The sequence below is a fragment of the Manacus candei genome, unplaced genomic scaffold (assembly GCF_025592945.1).
Source record: "Manacus candei isolate 608988 ecotype Guabito, Panama unplaced genomic scaffold, ASM2559294v1 h1tg000044l, whole genome shotgun sequence".
Lineage (NCBI taxonomy): Eukaryota > Metazoa > Chordata > Aves > Passeriformes > Pipridae > Manacus > Manacus candei.
The window spans coordinates 574775-595059 of record NW_026138092.1 but is presented as its reverse complement, the minus strand read 5'-3'; the positions used below and the strand labels follow the sequence as shown (position 1 = coordinate 595059).

Genomic DNA, 20285 nt, shown 5'->3' with positions numbered 1-20285 from the left:
AGAATAAAAGAGGATGGCAAGTACAATCATTTCCCAGGTACTTCTGCTGTTGCTAAGCACATATCCTGTAAGCACTGAGGTACCACAGCAGAAAAGCAAGCTTGTAACCTGACAAGACTTCTTTTAAAAATACAGTAACTCTGACTGTTGGATAAAAGCTATTACTATTATACTTTCACAATACCCTACTGTTCTCCCAGCCACCTGTTCTCTTTGGCACATATGTACATTTTTAGCCCGAAATTCATGGAAAGCAGATCTCTACAAACCAATACAGAAATACAAAATGAACCACAATAAATAGAAGTGACATGCAAACAAAAATTCATCTTGTCCCAAGAAAGAGATCCATACACAACCCTCCAAATAACACAGATGCAAAGGAAATCTTTAGTTTTGTGCCCTCCTCTGGAAACACCATCCATTTACCCTTGTCAGACAGAAAAGGGAGGTCAGAATGTCCTGTGCAATCCCTGTCCATGGGCTCTCTGGAGACAACCCTCTTCCTTCCCAGGACAGGTTACTGTTTCTGAACCTTCTCACTCCACATTACAGGACAACTGTAATTTAACTGAGTTTAATCTTCCTGTATCTTTGAGACTGGGATCCATCAGCAGGGTGTCAGCTCTGCCCCTCAGTTAATGCATCAGCTGGCCACGAGCAGGAAGGCTCTAGGGTTCCTCATTTAGGAAGTAAGAACAGTGAATTAATTCCACTTTGCAGTGGAAGAGCTGTGTGGGATGCAAGGAAAGGAGTGTGTGATCCCGGAGCTGAAAGCCACAGAGCAAACAGCCAGGAGGATTACCTATTTTCTGTCACACCACTTTGAGTTGTATTACTATAATAGGCATTTCAATTTTGTCTAGTAACTTTTATATTGAGCAGAATAATTTATGTTTTGCTAAACAGTTTCCCCTGAAAGCATGTGATCATGATTTGAACACGTGAAGTGTACAGAGATACCACTGCACTTAGTAGCTTGTTCCATGGTACACTAAGTGCCATTTACCATTTGTCTCACTTCAGCTTGCAGTCCATCATTCCAGCTAAACCTTTACAATGTTCTACTTTCTTCTGCTCAGACAGTCTCTTCTAAATTTCTTTTTTTTTTTTAAATTATACACATTAGGCTTTCTACAGTACTCATCTTAGGCATTTGCTTCTCTACTACCATAATCTCGGTAGTTCTGTATCATGTCTTACTTTTCTAATCTTTTAAATAAGTTATATCAAAACAGTATAGAGTAGTCTGCTAATGCCATTTTACAGAGATTCAAAAAAACTGCTCCATTTCCAGTTTGCATTTTTATGGATTACAGGAGCCATCCCGTATTCCAGCAGCAGTTGCAGCACTGAGGTACAGACCTGGCTGGGCTTGGGATCTGCTCACTGTGAATTTGTTTCACCACTGCCAGGTGGCCAAAATAATATCTCTGAAAGCCTGTCTCTATGCACACTCAGCTGTGCTTACTAGTTAAATCCTAGGAAAACCATATGAAATTCAGATTGGAAATAAAGTAGAGGTAACTGTGAACCCTCATTTTTTACTCTTAATTACCAGGTGAGGAACACAAACACCTATTGGTTTGTGTTCTTGGGCACAGTCACATTAATAAAATTGTTTAATTTGGGAGTCCACGAGGTCTATCCTTCAGTATCTGGTATACATTGCTCATTTTGACAGTGTATTTGTTTCACATTTGCTTCTGAGCACAGAGCAATCACTTCTTTCTGTAAGTTCTGCATTTGTAAATAAAGCAGAAAAAGCAGTTTTGCTTGACTGAAAGAGAAATTTTCCTCACTAAATTTCTTTAGGCACATACAAGAAAAAACAACATTTCTGTTCATGCTCTGAGTTTCTCTTGTATTCATATAATTTGTTTATTTAAACTAAATATTTGAAATACAGTATGTAATTAAATAACCTGTAACAATAACTTAATTGTGAAATTCCTTTCTGAAGTAGTTCGGGTAAAACTAAAAGAAAAACTGGAGTATGTTAAGGTCACAGTAATTTTAAAACTCACCTCATTTAAATAAAGAGCAAATAAATAAATATAGAAATTGACACCATTTATATTTATTCAAAATGTGTGTTTGTTAAGACATAAATGGTACAAAATCTGTTGTTCAGTGGCCAGCAACACCACACACCTCCCCTGCATTTCACAAGCCATGTCAATCAATGTGGGGGGGTTCCCAGTGGGTCAATCTGCCTCCCCTCCTCTCCCTGCCCCTCGCCTTGGACAAGCTGCACTGCACATGGCCATGACATCAGTGGGATCTCTGAAAATGCTCTGCCTTGGGTTTGGCACAGTAATTCCTCTGATGGATCAGTGGGTTGTGATCCAGCCCACTCAGCAGTGACACGACCACGACAGCAAAGGCAGGGGAGCAGGAGCACCCAGCTCTGGAATGAGGGATCACCCTTGGCAAGGTGGTCCCAGGTCAGCAGGGGAGCTAAAGCTCACTGTGACATTGCCTTTGGAAGGGAGGAGAAAATTGTCTATTTTTTAAAGCAAACGGCAAAACTACCTCCTGCATAACAAAAATGCAGGTGAGTTTCAAGAAGAAAGATTAATTTCCTTTAAAACATTAATTTCCTTTAAACCCCTTGTGGACTCCAAATGAAAGAGGCTATAAAAACAAATATGTTCCACCATGAAGAATGCCCTCCAAGCAATGCTCTGTGTAAGGAAGATATGAAGAAAGATTGCCTCACTTCACAAACTAAACAACATAATCCAGGTTCCAACAACACTGTCCCTGTCTGCATGGTCACCACTCTGCAGTGCCACCCACGACAGCCAGCCTTGAGTGCCTACAAGACAAGGTCAATACTGACTTCTAGCCCAATGCATTTTCCAAACCATGTGCCTTTCCTTCATGCAAAACATCCCCTTCAGCTGCCTGTTTCCTCTAAACCCTACAAACAAGCACAAGCATCAAAACTCCATTCCATCCCTGAGTCCTGCAGGAAAAAAAGAAATCCAGATGATTGCACCAAACAATCCCTTATGTATCTAGGACACGTATCTGGGACTAAAATGAAGACTTCCTCACTAATCTGTATCACAAATTAATAACTAGTGTGTTCAGTCTCCTCCATCAAAATAGCTTATGGCTGCTTTTGCATCAACAGTCTCTAAGAAACAAAACAAAACAAAGGCCATAATTACAACTCAATACATATCACAGCCTAATTAACTCCTTTCTTCAAACAAGAAGTGGAAGCAAACAAACAAACAAACCTCAATAATTCAGTATTCAAAGACCACGTCTTACCTAAAGAAAATACAGTCACAGCACATTCATCAGTCCATGTGACAGGTGCCCTTTCTGCAGTAAAAGCACAACTATCCCTCACGGACTTAAAACACCTGGTCATCACAAAAGATACTGAAATTTGGAAAGAAAACTGTGAAATCTGTAAGAACTGCATAAAGATCACACTTGGAAATCAATCTTCCCTAGACTGTACTTGCCCCTAAACAGTAACTCACCAAATAGCATCTGAAATGGATAAACAACAAATTAGGGAATCAAAGCAGAGAACAAGAAAATGTGTGCTGGGCAAATGCAGGATCTCAGCAGGTCTGGGAGAAGTCGACAAATGCACCAGTAAAGTACAGCCATCCTGACATGGTGTGTTCTGGCTGTTCAGCAGCTGTTCAGCTGCTCTACATTCCTTCAGCAAAACTTCATTTACTGGCTTTCTTGATGCTAATGCTGGAAGTGATAATTACCTCAGCAAATGGTGAATAATCTGAAGGCAAACTTGTGCTTTTCAGATCTTGCTGTAAAATCCCTAGCTTGGAAATGCAGCATGAAACTGTCTCTCATGCAACCCAAACATGTTAAGCACAATCTTGTCACATTGTCAACACGCACAAACCACTCCTTGCTCAGGTTTACACAGCTAATTTTACTAATTCTTTTTGCAAGTAGCCTACACAATACCCTTGTTGCAGAATATGAGCCTATGTCATGTACAGAGTAAGCAACACAAGGATCACAACACAGGTTTTGTCACTGCTAAAACAAATTTCTCTACCTGTACTGGCAAAGAAGCATAAAACACCCACTTGTTTTTCATAGGCAACTTCATTAACTGAGGTGGGTTAGCATCCCAAGGAATGAGCACAGTCAGTGAGTGACACAGCACAGCTGATTAATCACCCCATGTACAACACCTCAGTCATGCTAGGGAATTTTTTAATGCAAAGAATTAAGTAAAAAATGCTTTTCTTATTTATAATGTTTTCTTTTATCCAAAGGATGACCTACTGTCAAAAGACTTTTGTCTCTTGGAGTTTTAGTTATGTTTCCATCAAATAGCTCCTTCAGATGTTTTAAAGGACTACAAGAAAGCACAGCTAAAGAAAGGTGTAGAGGACAATACATTAACTTCTGAATATCAGACACCATGAAATAACAGCCAGGAGACAATACTGCAGTACAAATGACAAACAAGTTCTTGATAAAGTCAAGCTAAATCCTGGCCATGCAGTTCTCCCCTGGCTGTGTAGATCAGACTGCAAAGAACATAACATTAGATATTAGAGTGCCTTCATGGCACTGGCCCTGGGGACACAAAAAAGGAAAACAGCTAAGAAGGAGTGCAGGGTGGCATCCTACAACTGAGTTACTAACTTCAAAATTACCCAAATTATCACTGCACTAAAATATATATTAAACAAAAGGAAGAAGCAAAGATATGACAAAAATGTTAGGTAAGGTTTGTACAAAGCACAAAAGTTAATGAAATGCGGCACTGTAATAATTTCAGCAAGCAGCTAAGGCCTTTAATGGCATTAGCTGATATTCTCAAGGTTGGATGGTATGTAATAAGATCTGGTGTTAAATTTGCCCAAACCGCCACTGGAAAAAACAGAAATAACTTTTCTTAGGATAACATCTTCAGATGCACACTGTCCAGAGCAGCATTATTATTCATTAGTTACACTGGAAGACCATCAGAGATGTACATGCTACCAGATTTGCACTACAAAAACCACAGAGTTCAGTTCAAATGCATGCTCTGTCATGACAATGAAAGTTAATTATTTTTTTGCAATTACCGTGCAGACATGTAAATATTCAGGAATAACCTTTCTGTAATACATATGAATTGAAAAAAAATCTTACATATATTCACAAGTATTAGTAACTTAATACTGCTGGGGTAAAAGAAGATATTTCTTCAGTTTGTTTTGTCCCTAAGATGCAACTTTTTCATAATGGTAAAAATCTGTGATTGCCTCACATAGTTAATACAAATCATAGAATACAGATTATGTTATAATTACTGTTGGATGAAATCAGATATTCAAATTTCAGTTACAGATCTGAGACATTCTCCTCCTAGACATAAACACCTGAATCCCTTTCACGATTTCTGAAAATTAAAATTCATAGGGAAAAAACAACAGTGTGATATAACATAGCAAATATAGTAAGAGACATTTATTTAGCTGTTGGTTAGAAGAAAGCTGTGTGGATTTTTCATACACATTTTACCAGAATAATACAGTTCCTGAAGTCAAACTCATCAATATATTGTGGTAGGGCCAACACAAACCGGGCATTAGGGGCCACCTTTCACGTGCAATTCCCCAGAAGGCAGAGGCTGTAAAGCCCATAAATCCTTATTCAAAGCCAGAACGTGTGGGTTGCACCATACAATTAGATCAATGTGCCTACAACACTCTTGCATTACAGTTATTCCAAATGGCTCACCAGTCCTTGGGTAGTTTCAAGTGAAAAGTGGGATGCAAGTCTAAAGAACTATTGTCATTGTAAGTAAAATGCAATTGCTGACACAACTTAAATGATGATTCTTGTCCTGAAATCTGTATAAACGTGAACTGAAAGAAAAGTTGTGTCTAATTGCAGCATATTATTGAGATTTTTATCATCTGGAATCCATATGGGTCACAGTGTCTTAATAAACAATAACACATTTTATTTTGATTTACTGAAAATTAACAGGGCAGTTGGGAAAATATTATTATTGTAAAAGCCTGTTTTGCATTTGTTTGGCAATACTAGAGCTGGAAAACAAGAGAACCTCTTTCTTTTTCCCCCTCTGTTGCTGATATTAGGAAAAAACAATGCAGCTGGTAACATTAATGATATCCTATATCCTCCCCAAAGATGAAAGAGGTCAAAGCAAGCTGTAATGGGCTGGAGCAGATGAAACAGCCATCCTGGATTGATTAGCTCAGGATCCAGACACAGGCAACCCATTTTTTTCCACCAATATTCCCTGCTATAGTCCAATAGTCTGCAGTCTCCAGGCTTTGCATCAGGCAGTTCCTCAGCACAGTCAGCCCAGAGCAAACTGCAGGGCAGGGCTGCTCCTGTTCCTGCCAGCCCTGGAGGGCATGAGGGACAGGGCAGAGCAGACTGGCACAGAGCATCTAGCACAGGTCACACTGGCTACTGTGCTCTGGCAGCTACCTCGTTATACAGCCCTGCTTTCAGAGATTTACAATTAAAACTCCATTAGAATAATGCCTGCTTGGCAAAAACGTAGCAATCAAGTTCGTTCCAGAAGGGATTTATATTTTAATCAGAGGAAAATCAGTTCAGCTGTCTTTTTGGAGAGTCAGAGAGGCTGGCTAAGGAAGACAAACAAAACCAGATTTTTGGTGGTTTCTGCAGTTCTTTTGTTCTTCTTGAGGAATCAGTACCATGTCAATGTAATAACCATCACGTAATAAGATCCATACCAAGAAATGAGGGCTTCATTTGACAACTGATCAACACTGCCTTTAAACATAGTTAACATTATTCCTCTGTAACTCTGTAATCCAGATCCCTGTCTTTCATCTCTTACATTTAATAAGCAAAAAAAAAAAAAAATCATTATATCCTAGAACCTAGACTTGACTTTTAGAATGCTCATGACCTCACTGTTCTCACCAGTGCTCTGATCATCAGAGCACTGCAGATGCTAAAAGGCATGAAAAGTCAGTAAACCTTTCCTTAAAAATCATAAGATTCCTTAACACTGGGCCATTACAGTACAGCTGACTACACAACTGACCTGAGGATAATTCAAGAAAAAACTGACATGTAACATGCAGTGGTCCAGAAGAACAATGCCAGAATTTTTCTTACATTGAACAATACTGAAAACAACTTAACTCTGTTCTTGAGACACTTCCCCTTATCCTGCAAGAGAAATTCACAGCTAATTGGATTTCAGTGCTTCAGGTAAATACGACCTTGTACTCAGAACAAAAACAGGACAAGAACAATATAGAGGATGCAGTGTTCCTTTTGATGCTGTTTTACTGGGATCTATCCCATGTCTAGAAGTATAATCCACCTACACACCCATCCATTCAGAGACCCTCTCTGGGACCATGAGAACATCCTGAAGGCACCTGAGAGGTGTCTGGACATTCAGCTGTTCCATCTGCAAACAGGCTCCACGACCTCCTCCAGTGGCCACACGGGCAGAAAAGCCCCATCAGGCACTGACAGGGTAACCCCAGGAAAATCAAAGGTTTTCAGTGGGAACTTTTCAACGGCTATGAATTCCCACCACTCTTTTTTTAAATACTTCTTTAATGTCCTCCTGTACTACAGCAATTTAGCAAAGAATTAACTTCTCTTTTAGAGAATGTAACATCATGTTAGAAATAAAGGCACAGAGAGTGACAAGAAAGGAAATTTTCCTCCATCACACAAGATGAACAAAAAGAATTTAATTGTTAAACAGAGGAAACCACATTATTGGCATTTTTAAAAAATCATATAATACAGGTTCCCAGACATCAAAGCATCATAACTCCGTTCATTGCTGAGCATTTGAGAAAAAAGGCAAGAGAGAAGAGGGTGATATGTTTTGTAATCCTCTGTAGTAACATAGAGGCAAGAGAAAAAACAGGCAATAAAAACTCTTGTAGCCCAGTACTTAAGAAAAGCTCCACGCTACTTTATTTACAAAACAGCTAAATAGATTCATTGCAAAAGCTGACAAATCACAAGTAAAACTTCCAAAAATAAATGTTCATTAAAAAGTTTTAAGCTAGAGGGGTTTCTTTAATCCTTTTGTCATTTGAGCAATATGTGATCAAAGGCATTTCATTTTCCCATTCCGCAAACATTAAGTAAATATGTGGGCTTAGAAAAGAAATTCATGTAATTCATAGCAGGACAGAAAGTAGTACTGGTTACAGCAAATAATTAAGGCTAAAGTATTAGAGGTGGGAATGAGGGGCACAGAGCCTGATTTTCTAAACAAAGACATGATTAATTTTTTTCAAAGACTGGAAAAAATTCCCCAAACCATTTCTCTCTATGCATCCATATGTGCCAACTTCTCATCACATTCATTAATTTTATTGGCCAGCATGTTTCCCATCTACTTAAAAATAAGCAGAAAGGAACAAATTAATCTCTTTGCTCTACTTTGGTGCTGTTCTTTCTCCAGCCCACCTGAACAATGCCCCCAAAGCCGTGCTGCTTCCACGTGGGGCTGTGCCTGACCCTGCCTACCTGGCCGAGATCCAGCTCTGACCAGGCCTGCAGAACAGCTCCCCACCTTGTCTCCAGCCCTGCCACAGCACCCTGGACCTGCTGGGGGGTTTGGCTCCCTGCCCTGCCTCCAGCCCTGCCACAGCACCCTGGACCTGCTGGGGGGGTTCAGCTCCCCACCCTGTCTCCAGCCCTGCCACATCACCCTGGACCTGCTGGTGGGCACTGGGCTGTCCCTGGCCTGCCCTGCCCCTGGCAGGAGTGCTGGGGCTGATCCCAGCTGCCAGCCCTGCTCCTGCCCTGCCCCTGGCAGGAGTGCTGGGGCTGATCCCAGCTGCCAGCCCTGCTCCTGCCCTGCCCCTGGCAGGAGTGCTGGGGCTGATCCCAGCTGCCAGCCCTGCTCCTGCCCAGAGCCCTCGGGCAGCTCAGGAACCCCCACGCTGGCTCCAGAGCAGCCCAGCCCTGCCCTGTGCACCCACCCAGAGCTGCAACACGGACACAGGCAGGACTTGGGATCAGTCACAATGATCCTGAGTCCTTCTCTCCACACAAACAAGAGGGAAGAGTGGCTCTCACTTGGGGCTTCAGACTCCCTGACCAGAAAAGAAGAAGTCAGGACAAAACCTGTCCTTGGAGCAGCCCCATCAGCTCTGCCCAGCTGGGTACCTGCTTGAGAAAGCTCCTCCACGGGAAGATGAGCGGGATCTACCTCAGTTTCTGCATGGCCAGCTGCCAAGTGTGTGCCTCCTCCCTCTGAACAGGAGAGCCAAGGTGAGACCACAGCTGCTCAGGATACCCAGGCAGCAGAGCTGGCTGTGAGTCAGCCACAGCTGGGGGTACTCGGCTCCCTTTCTCCTGGTAATTATTTCACAGGAGTCCTCATGTGCTCTTAACTAGGCTCCAATCCTACTTCTCCCACACCAGCAATGTACCTCATATTTTGACTATCACACATAATGTTTCAGAAAACAGTACCACACATGAGACTGTAGGAGTGCCAGTGGAACAAGATGAAATGCCAGGCTGGCAGGGCACAGCAGAGCACACACCACTAGCAGGGTATTAAATCTGTAAGTCACTGATGTCCAAATGACAGATCAGATCCATAAGACCTGGAAGAAAAGGGAAGAGAGGTGTATCAGGGCACAATTCAGTGAGTAACTCCATATGCACATCACAGGAGGTCCTGAGACTGTTCCCATTCCACACTCAGAGCAAAACTTCAACTGTCAAAATCTTTCAACTGATGAAAATCCTGTGGATTCAGGGGAAAGAGACAATCCACCTATAATTACACTGAAGAAGGCACCAGGGAGGAGAGCATCTGAAAGCAAACCCAATACAAGATTTTAAATTTAATTACTCCAAATATCATAAACATTTATTAGACTGAGGTGATTGCAAAACAAAACCCAAGACATCACTAGAAAACTCAACTGAGCCTTCAGCAGAAGCAATTTCAGCCCAACAAAAGAGCTGGTCACCGAGACAAAGGGGACTGAAAATGGATCAAGGTTGGATTAGCAGAGAGGAACTTGTGGCAAGAGCTGTGAACATCATGCTCAGCGAGTTTGGGTGTTTAACATAAGAGAGAAACAGCATATGACTGGGGAGATGGAAGGGGTTTTACCTAGTGAGTGCAAGAGCACAGTACTTTATGGCAGGGAATAATCCAAAGTAAAGCAAGAAGACTGAGCGAGACTGAAGCCAGAGAGATCAGAAGGCAAGCCTGAATGCAACCTATGGCTGGAATAGGAACTACAAATAAATGAATAAATTAAAACAGGAAAAAAAATCAAAATTAGCAGTAAGGTGGAAGAAGAAATGCTGCAGAAATATTTCACATCTGCCATCAACATCAAATATACAGACTAGTTATAGCCAGAATAATAAAAAAAAAAGGCATCATGTCAATTATAATTAAATGGCAATAAAGGTAACAATAGGCAAAGGGATAGTAAATCTGCAGAACAGCAAAAAGAAGGAAGGTAAAATTTCTTTTTAATTAAAATGGATTCACAGTGTCACTAAGTAACTTGCTCTTTAAACTTTACCAGCCGTGCAATAATAAACTGCAAGAACACCAATAGATCTCTACTGTGCTTCAAGCCTTTACTCCTCCTGCTCATCATTAGGAGCTGGGAGAGATCTCGAAACAGGCCATTATAGCTGAAATATTCAGCCATGTGTTTCTTTAACCCCCCTTGTTTCCCTGCCTGGCAGCGCAGGCAGGATCTGCTCCACGCGTGCGTTCTCCTGCTGCTGAGCAGAACTGACTGTTCGCTCCCTTCCAGCTTTTACAGATTTGTTCTTCACTCTTATTTTCTCCCTGAAGCAACATTAGCATTGTTTCTATTTCCTCACCAGCTTGCTCCTGAATTCTCAACACCTCCTTCTCAGACAACCGCTCACATTGTTGCTTCTGCAACACTGCAGCATTAACCTGTTCTTCCTCCTTGGCAAAGAAACACTGGTGTTCTCTGGAGTAGCTGAGTGCTCTGTGAGTGACTTCCTGAGGTTCCTAATTAGGTATGTTGGAGAAGTGACTGAAATCATGGACCTGCAAGTCCCAGACAAAACCAGACCATTCACTTTTCAGCCTACAGGAAAACTTCCATGAAATCCCAAAATAAGCAGCCCAGAGGGAAAAAAGTACTGGATTTTTTTTTCTTTAGTTACTACAGAGATATGTAGTTTAGCTTGTTTGGTTCATACAGCTGAAGAATAAGTTATGTGAATTCAGCTGAGTCGAGACTGACAATTTTCACAGTCCTCTCTGAGTATTTTCGAAGCTATTGCAGAGAAACATTAGGAAATTGTGTTACACATTATGAATCAAAAGAGCAACAGAAGGATAAACATGACTCATCTTGCAAGGAGAAATGTTAACCATTATTTCTTCAATAAAACAAGTTCCTGCCAATGGATGGAAGCAAGAGGGTATATGAATACTCAAAGACTCAAGAGCAGCAACAAACTGGTACCAGGGGTTACAACAAAGAAGAAAATGTTAAAGTAAACAAGCTACAGTACAGCCAGTCCTGATGGAGAAATACCACACCAGCAGGTAACCTACTGGGTAAGTCTCCTCTCCTGAGCCTAATGCACATGGGAAGCTGGGCAGCTTCACACAGGAGTTATTATGGAAAGCAGCCATGGCAGGTGAACACTAAAGTCACTACTTGAGATCATTTTTTCCCCAACATCACTGAGGACAACACAGGATATCCTCATGCCTGCTCACACAGCACTGCTCGTGGTCTCACAGGTTGCTCCGTTCTCTGTAAGCAGAGCAGTAATTTATGCTCCCAGACACTTGGGTAGGGATCCCCCTCCATGCTACAGGAGGCTGGCAGGCCAAAGACAAAGCTTTGAAACTGTTCCTGGATAAAGTGGATTTCATACCTGCTGCTAAAGCCTTTGGAACTTCTGATTAATCTTCCGTGAGCAAAACTGCAGTCAGTGCTCATTCCTCAAGGGCAACAAACTCTGTTAACATACTCTTTCAAGAGACCTGTTGTAGCCTGAAACCTCAAAGAGCAGACCTTCTCCCTGAGCAGCTAACACCACTTTTGGCCTTTGGGCTTTAAGGGTGTGGTTTGGGGATCAATTCAAAATGATCTGACTGTGGACCACAGCCAGACAGAGAATCCTGTATCTGTGCCTATCAGGCTATGCAATGAGAGTATAACTGAACTTCTCTTGTTTGCTGGGATAGTTTTTAATCAGATCATTTCCCAGTCCAAGCCATGGCATGACAACAAAGAGAATGGCACCAGAGAAGGGCAGAAATGTGCAGCTGGCAATAAGGTCAGCACAGGCAGCCCAGACTCCGATCTGCTCCGATCTCCCATCAAACAGCACCCTGCACTGGGCATCTGGGTGGATTATTAATATGAGATGGAACAAAACATATTATAAACACTAAAATCTGTGCATCTTCATCCCCCAAGGATCCTTAATGACTTCGGAGGAGCTGTGAGCAAAACGGTGGTGTTATGATCTAGTGCAGAACTGGCTGTCACTGTGTGCTGCTCAGGCCAGGGAGAACCCTGTGAGAACCCCTCTGGGTGACAGCCCCGGGGAACCTCTGCCCACAGCACACCCCCTGCAAACACAGCACCACCTCTGCCCACAGCACAGCCCCTGCAAACACAGCACAGCCCCTGCAAACACAGCACAGCCCCTGCAAACACAGCACACCCCCTGCAAACACAGCACCACCTCTGCCCACAGCACATGGCACTCAGGGGCTCAGCTGCTCACAACCTGTCCTGGAGGTATCTTCATTCATTTGGGCATACCATCCTCTCTTTATTTCATACAACTTTTTTTTCTTATATTACCATGAAACAGAGCCAGTGCAGTAAAAATATTCAGTCTATTTGCTACTTTGGACTTAGACAAAGATAATGTGAAGTTCTTTGAATCAGCTCTTCCCTTAACTCCTCAAGTTTATAAGAAATGTTCACATTGTCTATTTTTAAAGGAATGAATAAATGATAAGGTAGATATGTCTTCTTTATTCAGTAACTAGATCACAGTTATCTAACTGGTAATTATGTGAAAGTGAAGTTTATTCATATTTTATACTATTTATTTAGTATATTATCAGAATTTTTTCTCCCTAATGCAGCCAAAGATGCAATGATTCCACAAGTCTTTGCATATGGAGTTAATACATTGCCTGACGACTCATCAAATAGAAACAAGTAATAAAGCTCCAAGTGTTTAGTTAAATTTAATTTACAACTAAGCAAAACAGTGTTTATTGGAACAAAAAAGGTCATTAGTGTCTTACTAGGAAGCAATTAAAATAACAGATCAAAGCCATTCATCAAATCACAAAACAGATGCTAAGCTTTGCTGTAAGAGATTTAGAAGCAGTTGTGCATGTAACAGTAGAAGTCCACAAACTCTGTTGCACCTTCTGTGACCACAGAGAAGTTGCTGGAAAACAAGATTTATCACATACTAGATTTAACTGTGACTCTCCAGGTCCAGACACGTTCATCTTACTCATGTGGAGACTCAAAATGAAGGCATTGACGGGAATGAGATTCACTTTCTATAGTTCTGTATTTTTAACATAAAAATGATTCTAACCCAAAGAAAATATTTATCATGTTCTTGGGAAGCTATTCAAACTTCAACACTGACTTCTACTTCAACAGTATAATGAAAACCTCGACTGTCAGTAGAGGAGAATTCAATTTAAAAAAAGTCCAAAGTTTTATCAGTTTGAACAAGTAACCTGTCCTTTACTCTCTCTCTTCAGTAGTGGACTGAACTGAAACACTCTTGGCCTCCTAAAGTTCAGGTACTCCAATTGTCTCTACAAATGTTAAATAAGTAGTGAAAAATAGTTGCACATAAAAAGGCAAGGAAATGTGGATATTAGAATTCTGTTTCTATTAGTTTCTCTGTTTCACATAGGAGCCACAATCCATTGTTGAAAATCCCTGCTAATTAACTGGTATCTCAGGTCACAAATTTAGGAAATCTGTCAATAAAAATCTTGAAATCTCTTCTTACAAGAGATTATATCTACATCCATGTCAGACTGAAAAAAACTTATTTTTAAATATAGCTCAACCACTGCCTTGCCACCACATTTGCTCAGAAATTAGCATGTCCCCACGCTGAACCAAGTCAGCAGTAACGTGAACAACTGGGACTGGACCCAGCACTGAGCTGCAATCCAACAGCCCCAATTCACTGGGGCACAAGCAGAGCTGCCCAGAAGCAGTTGTTCAGTTTGGGCTGGTTTGGTTTTTTGGGAGGGGGAAAATTTCCAGCCCAAATTCCGTGCTGCAGCTCAGTTCAGCCAAGGTCAGCTAACAAACCTGTACGAAGACGTGTCTGAGTGGCTCTGTAGGTGCCAGGCCAGCTCAGTGCCAGGTGTGCCAGGAGCAGACTGGGATCATACAAGGCCTCCGAGCAGTTCTTTTCCAGCATTGTTTCTCTCTGGGGTCTCTCAATATCCAGTGGATCCTAGAGCCCACTACCCTGAATAAGAGAGTTGCCTGCCCAAGAGGAAAAAGAGCCCCCAAAGCAGCAGTGTTTACACTGGGGTAGAGATTTGCCCTTAGTCACTGGGGTGATCAGCACACGGTCCAAAGCTCCCTGTCTGCCCCTGCATTTCTCACGTGAAGTATAAATATTGCTACTGATCATAAAGCTAAGTGATAGCAACTGTCAATTCTACCCTTAGGGCAGCTCCTCTGTTTGTACCAACAAGCAGCTGAAGACCCTCCTAGTGAAGATTCCCTGCTGTTTTTCACAAATTCTTAAAAATGAACTGGGAATTTGTTGAAGGATGCCCTGAAGCACATCAAGTGGGATTCTCACTAACAAATAACAAAGGGAAATTCCATATGCTCTGCAAGCAGCTTTTAACCAAGCACAGGATTACTGACTAAGAGACAAGAGCAGAAACTTCCTGAATCTGAACCCCACCGCTATTTCACCTCAGTTTCCTCTGAGCAACCATCATCTACGTTCAAACCCTGCAGGATGAGGCCAACCACCTGGGCTACACACACAGTACACTGGAGTGTAAGAGAAGGACACCTGACCCAGCAATGGATACCTGTGGGAATTGGCCTGGGCACCAAAAGTGGTCTAAACATGACAGTGTTCCATATAAGCTAATGTATTCTATTTCTCAGAAAATTCCATCATTGACTATGCTAAGCTGAGTGCTGTCACAGACAGATCACTTATGGTATCCAGCCTGGCTTGTTTAAAATTAACTTGGGTATCTGGATACTAAATTGTGCTGTGTAGCAAGATGAACAGGTAATAGAGTTCAACTGTTATCAATGTAATAAGATATTAAGCTTTTACATCACAGGTTCTCAAGAACCTAATTAATAATAGTCACAGTTTCTTAATTTCATTTTGTAACAGTAGGAATTAATTTTGCTCTGCATTAATGTAATCCATAGGAGCAGATATCTTTACCAGTGTATCTTGTTACCTATGAAAGGAGATGATACAAGAGAAGCAGAAACCCCTTGCACTAGCCTAACTTGGGTAATGATTCTCTGGAATGAAAGGCAGTGGTGGAGGGATGTGCTGCAGTAAAACACAGCCACACAAGTGCTTTGTATGGAATCTAGCTTTGACAACATACCCCAGCACCTCACTGCCTGATGCCTGATAACTTTTTCCTAATGCTTCAAGTTTTTTTGCTCTACTCGCAAATGCTTTCCATACAGGATCTGGCAGATTTTCATAAGCATCTTGTAACCAGCAGCCTTAATAACGGTAACATGGGTTAAGAAGAACACCAGTTCGTGTTCTTCTTTTAGAAAGGTAATCAGGTTTCCTGCTTCTGAAGGATTTTGGTGTTTTGTGGATGCATGGCAAGCTTTTGAATTATTTTGCTGTATCTGTGGGAGTTCAGTCTTTTTGCTTATTGGCTGCCACCTTGCATTTCAACCCTCTGATTGACAGAGCAACCAGAATGTACAAGCAGAAAATCAATAATGCAGGACCTCCAGACAGACCACTGCTGCTCTTAGAAGTAACTGGTTTACTGGTTGCAGTGCCAGTTGCTGATCAGAAAATATAAAACTAGCCAGCCATGAATAGAAACAATGCAAAGACAGATGCAGTGTTTCTTTGCTTGAAAGGGTTTTTATATTCATTCCCTATGTTTAAATTCTCTTATATTTTCCCCTAAAAGCAGACTGGGGAAAGGATGAATGGCAAAAAAAAAAAAAAGAGGAGGGGGGGGAGAAGAAGATTATTTTAAAAGCCGTGCAGATTTGTGTGCTCTTGTTTTTCTCTCACCATGCTAACCTTCACCCCTCCTTAAGCTTTAGAGACTCTATATGTAAATTTATTCTTTAACATACCACTTTACTTGTTCCTGAGTGAGTGACACTCGTCTAGCATCCAGGCTTACTGCTTCCCAGCACAGCCTTTTCCTGCTGATCCACTCTGTCACACATTACCTTGAGTTTTCTGTGCTGTAATTACAGCCCAAGGCCATGGGTATTTTCTGTCACTGCAGCTCCAGGTCAGCTTCCAGAGACCCTCACCTATTAGGACCTCCTGCTGAGTTACTGGTTATTAAGGTAATGCAACTTTTTACTCTGGTACAGAAATAAGAGAACTAACATGATTAATAGCTCTGGTGGAGGGCAGACAGCTTCCCTTGCTCAAATGCATCTTCCTTAATAACCACTCTCGTTGTTTTGTCCCTTACTTCCTCTTAATTAACAAAAAAAACCAAACCTGTAGTGCTTCATTGGGAACAAAAAAAAATTTTTTAGTAAATATCAAAACAAAATGGTAGATGCAGAAACATCTTTTTAATTTTCTGAGATAAACATATCTTTCTACAGATTGACAGTAAGATGACATCAGTGCAAAGACTTCTCAACTGTTCTATTTTATCCTTTTATAAGGTAAAATAGGCAGTGACCTTGGAATTAATGAAATGTTCTTAGGGATATTTAATATGTAGAGTGATGAACAAAAAGAACCAGGAGCTCAGGATGCCTTATTGCTTAGACAGAAAAAACAACTCAGCTGCACTACAGCAGCATTTGTGACTTCACTCTGGGAAAGCCCACGAAGGTCAAACCATGTAAGAATGGCATACAGGGAAGGGACTGGGATGAATAAAGGGCTGGCAAATAACCCTGTGGCTATTCAAAAAAATGTACAACTGCCTTGGCTTGGAATTTTCTAATTGAATGTTGGGAGTCTTCCCATCACTGAACATTAATTCATTGAACCTGAAAGCATATACAGGTAGTTCTAAGAAATGTACTACCACAAAAATTTTTGGACAAGCTGCCCCATTTCAACCTTTTCACAATGAAAAGTTATTGGGTTCTTGAGCTGAGAACTTTGCATTTTGAACTAAATATTTTTAAATTAAAAATTAGTTATGTGTAAAAATTTTTAATATATATTTTAAAAAGACAGGAAAACAAAGTATTCCAATGAAATTGATGAAGGTATTGGATTTGCATTTTGTTTGTCATTTCAGCGTCTTGCCTAAGTTATTGCCCCAGAATATCTTTCATTGCTTATCTCACTTTCAAAATTCATACACAGATGATTCTGCCCCTTCCCTCCGTGTGGTGAGGCCCCACCTGGAGGAATCATCCAGCTCCGGGGTCCTCAGCACAGGAAGGACATCAGCCTGTGGGAGGGAGTGCAGAGGAGGTCACAGAATGCTCAGAGGGCTGGGGCAGCTCTGCCGTGAGGAAAGGCTCACAGAGGGGGGGTGTTCAGCCTGGAAAAGGCTCAGGCAGCTCTCCCAGGAAAGGCTCACAGAGGGGGGGTGTTCAGCCTGGAAAAGGCTCAGGCAGCTCTCCCAGGAAAGGCTCACAGAGGGGGGGTGTTCAGCCTGGAAAAGGCTCAGGCAGCTCTCCCAGGAAAGGCTCACAGAGGGGGGGTGTTCAGCCTGGAAAAGGCTCAGGCAGCTCTCCCAGGAAAGGCTCAGAGAGGGGGGGTGTTCAGCCTGGAAAAGGCTCAGGCAGCTCTCCCAGGAAAGGCTCACAGAGGGGGGGTGTTCAGCCTGGAAAAGGCTCAGGCAGCTCTCCCAGGAAAGGCTCACAGAGGGGGGGTGTTCAGCCTGGAAAAGGCTCAGGCAGCTCTCCCAGGAAAGGCTCACAGAGGGGGGGTGTTCAGCCTGGAAAAGGCTCAGGCAGCTCTCCCAGGAAAGGCTCAGAGAGGGGGGGTGTTCAGCCTGGAAAAGGCTCAGGCAGCTCTCCCAGGAAAGGCTCACAGAGGGGGGGTGTTCAGCCTGGAAAAGGCTCAGGCAGCTCTCCCAGGAAAGGCTCACAGAGGGGGGGTGTTCAGCCTGGAAAAGGCTCAGGCAGCTCTCCCAGGAAAGGCTCACAGAGGGGGGGTGTTCAGCCTGGAAAAGGCTCAGGCAGCTCTCCCAGGAAAGGCTCACAGAGGGGGGGTGTTCAGCCTGGAAAAGGCTCAGGCAGCTCTCCCAGGAAAGGCTCAGAGAGGGGGGGTGTTCAGCCTGGAAAAGGCTCAGGCAGCTCTCCCAGGAAAGGCTCACAGAGGGGGGGTGTTCAGCCTGGAAAAGGCTCAGGCAGCTCTCCCAGGAAAGGCTCACAGAGGGGGGGTGTTCAGCCTGGAAAAGGCTCAGGCAGCTCTCCCAGGAAAGGCTCACAGAGGGGGGGTGTTCAGCCTGGAAAAGGCTCAGGCAGCTCTCCCAGGAAAGGCTCACAGAGGGGGGGTGTTCCACCCCTGGAGCCACAACAGCTGCAAGAAACCACAGAATCTGGCCCTGTGTCTGTCACTGCCCTTGCCAAAGTGACCTGTCCTCCCCAGGGCAGAGCTTACTTTGAGCCAAGCTCACCCTTAACAAAAGGAACCATTTCTATAAGCAGGCACAACATTTTGTGGCAGAATTCTTAATGGCTTTTGAATAAAAGCTGTCTCCTTCCCAAAGCTGCAAACAGCAACCTTCCCTGCTCCTTTCCTTTGGGGTGGGATGGACACGCTGTGTGCAGTGTCTCTGGCCACAGAAGGTGGCACGGAAGCTCAGTGGAAGGCAAACAGGCTGCTCCCCCCAGCCACCAATTGGACTATGTCAGTTCTTTAGCTCTGAGATTAAAATCTTCAGCACATTTGCAGCAATTCCTGGCATGTGTTCCTTTACCTCACTCAAATAACAACATTAAATGACTCGGTCTAGCTAATTACACACTCACCAAAGCCACCAGTCTGGCTGCAGTAGCACAGAGCTCAGCCCCAGTCCCCTCCTCCCTGCCACAGGCATGGTTATCTCCTCAAGGCTGGAATACACTTACGCTGCTTCCAGGGAACAACATTCATCTGCTTATCTTGTGTTACTTCTTATTATAGTGCCCAATAATGCAACTGCATAGCTGCTGTCACTGCTGGATTGAGCCAACAATCCATCACAGTTAAGATCTGGCTCTGAAGTTTCAAGGGTCTGAGGTGTCTTAGCAGGAAATGAGAGCCCAAGTATCTCTATTTTCATTAAAAAAGTCCACCAAATCACACTTCTGGAAGAGAAGACACTTTAAAATTTCTATCTGAATTTCATATTTAAAGTAAGAAAATATATTTTTTGAATAATCTTTACTAGAACACGTAACTAATCCCTTTTTGTGACATCCTAATTCTTCAGAGAATTAAAACTTGTTTGCATCAGGAGGGTTTAAAATGCAAATTTGGTTCAGCATTCAGACAAAAGAACCATTTACATATTTGAGTATGAAAAGCTGAAAAATCAAAGCTCAAACCACTTGAAAGAATAATCATTTTCAGGACACTGCTACTCATCCACGTTTGACTTAAGCTACAGTCGTATCAAAATACTGATCATCACATCTATAGACCTTTATGAAAATTATATACAGGTTACCCATTCTAAAATTTTTCCTTATTATTCCACAAGACATACCATCAGAGTTGAACACTACAAGTAAAAATTATCTTGAGACTGAAATTCACATGACAGTGGATATATTGTGGTTAAACCACTTTTTAAATCTGAAGGTCTGTGAAATCATTTCTATGATAACTCTTAAGAGTTAAGAATATTGCGTTAAATGCCACAAAATCCATAATCAAGGAAAAATTAATCAACCTCAGTGGAAAAATACTTACAGGGAAAGTAAAAGCATGTGTAAAAATAAATAATTAAAGTTAAAAAGGGAACATTGATAGCAATTAATATAAATTAAGAGTCAGGAGATTGCTAGAATGCTTGAGGCTAATGTCAATGAGAAATCAATGGCCAACACAATTAAGGACAATAAGGATTTTTCAAGGTACATTAG

General features: G+C 42.2%; 1 long non-coding RNA gene across 1 annotated transcript in view; it reads right to left on the bottom strand.

Annotated features, from left to right (window-relative positions):
• LOC127474796 (uncharacterized) overlaps positions 1 to 19249 on the bottom strand; it is a 424738-nt gene extending 405489 nt beyond the window's left edge. The window contains exon 1 of the long non-coding RNA XR_007905981.1: positions 19188 to 19249. This is a non-coding gene — a long non-coding RNA (uncharacterized LOC127474796). The remainder of the gene's footprint in view (positions 1 to 19187) is intronic.
• Between the last annotated feature and the right edge of the window lie 1036 nt (positions 19250 to 20285).